This window comes from Tursiops truncatus, chromosome 16 (assembly GCF_011762595.2).
Source record: "Tursiops truncatus isolate mTurTru1 chromosome 16, mTurTru1.mat.Y, whole genome shotgun sequence".
Lineage (NCBI taxonomy): Eukaryota > Metazoa > Chordata > Mammalia > Artiodactyla > Delphinidae > Tursiops > Tursiops truncatus.
The window spans coordinates 37,465,646-37,467,188 of record NC_047049.1 but is presented as its reverse complement, the minus strand read 5'-3'; the positions used below and the strand labels follow the sequence as shown (position 1 = coordinate 37,467,188).

The 1,543-nt window shown below is 41.2% G+C and overlaps 1 pseudogene; it reads right to left on the bottom strand.

The window, feature by feature from the left end:
• Positions 1 to 679: 679 nt before the first annotated feature.
• On the bottom strand, positions 680 to 1,242 carry LOC109549097 (mediator of RNA polymerase II transcription subunit 6-like; annotated as a pseudogene).
• Positions 1,243 to 1,543: the final 301 nt, after the last annotated feature.

The window sequence follows — 1,543 nt, the reverse complement described above, 5'->3', positions numbered from 1 at the left end:
TTAGCTCTGTGAGTGAGGTGCATGTGTAGAGGAAGAAACTTGATACAATGTCCATGCACAGTTAGCCTTCTGCAATAATGAACTTTTCTTGATAAATTGTTGTCCTCAAACTGCTTAAATTTTTTTTGCAATATGTACATATCTTCATATATGTATATAATTTTTTTCCTCTATATACAAATACACAAGTGAGTGGGTGGGCTGCCCAAGCCCACTGGGGAAAAAGATACAAAAGGTGCATAAGGAAAGTTCAGCTAGAAAGCATGAAGGGAGTAACCGTCTTTCTTAAATAACAGGCACTTTCCATTCAGAGAAGAGGACTACGACAAGGTGTTCTCGTGTTGAACACATCTGCCATGAATAGGAGGGAGGTACAAAAACAAGGAAGAAGATGGGACTTCCTTGGTGGCACAGTGGATAGGACTTCATGCTCCCAATGCAGGAGGTTCGGGTTCCATACCTGGTCAGGGAACTAGATCCCACATGCATGCCGCAACTAAGAATTTGCATGCCGCCACTAAGGGCCCACGTGCCACAACTAGGGAGTCAGCGATTCGCAACTAAGAAGCCCTGGAGCTGCAACTAAGGAGCCTGCTTGCCACAACTAAGACATGGTGCAAATAAATAAATATTAAAAAAATAAAAACAAAGGAGAAGAGAAGGCACATCAGCTTCTCTTTCATCCTGCACTCACAGGCATCTTGCTTGTTCTCAGGGAGCCTTTTGTGCTCACTGTCTGTGGGATGTTCTTTGGGGTATCCACCTTCGATTTTACACCTTTGATGGTAGGTTCTGACTCCTTCTTTGTCCCCTCTACTAGGCTAGGTTTTTCTCTAGATCTTGGCTGCACGAATTTGGGTGGAAAATTTTGTCTAAGTTCCACATGTTGTCTCTGGAAAATAGAGCTTGTTCTTCTTTTCTTTGGATTTAGGTTTGGCTTTATCTTTTTTTTTTTAAGCGGTCCTTGAAGTACCATCAATAACGTACAGGTGGATGATACTGACAGGATGATATGGCTCCATCAAAAGCACACTGAATTCTGCCCACTGCAGTGAGCATATTGGAGTTCACAGCTGATCCCAAGTCTCTTGCCTGAGAGCTCATGCCAGCTGTAACTTGTTAGCAATCAGCTAGTGGGATGACGTGGGTAGGGGGCTGCCCCTGCTGCTTCCAGGAGCTGAAAAGAATAGGCTCTTGGGCATGCAAAAGGATGTTCCATCTTTCCCACGTCAATCGTCTCATTTAAGAATTCTGGTGTTTCCAAATTTCCAACAGATATTAATCTTCAGGATTCAGAGATGAGAAACCAGAATTCCCAGGAATTCTTAGGAATTCCCCAAATCCTAAGTGATTCTTAAAGTACTTCAATGTTCTTCACATTCTTTACTTATGATCCTGAATATCTAAGAAAATGTATTTAATAAATAAGAAACATTAGGTTTAGTAGTATTTGCAAGGAACTATAGCCTGTAGTAAACATTCAAATGCTTGAAAATGCCAGTAAATATTATTAGGTAGTATTTAAATAATGTAACATTGGATG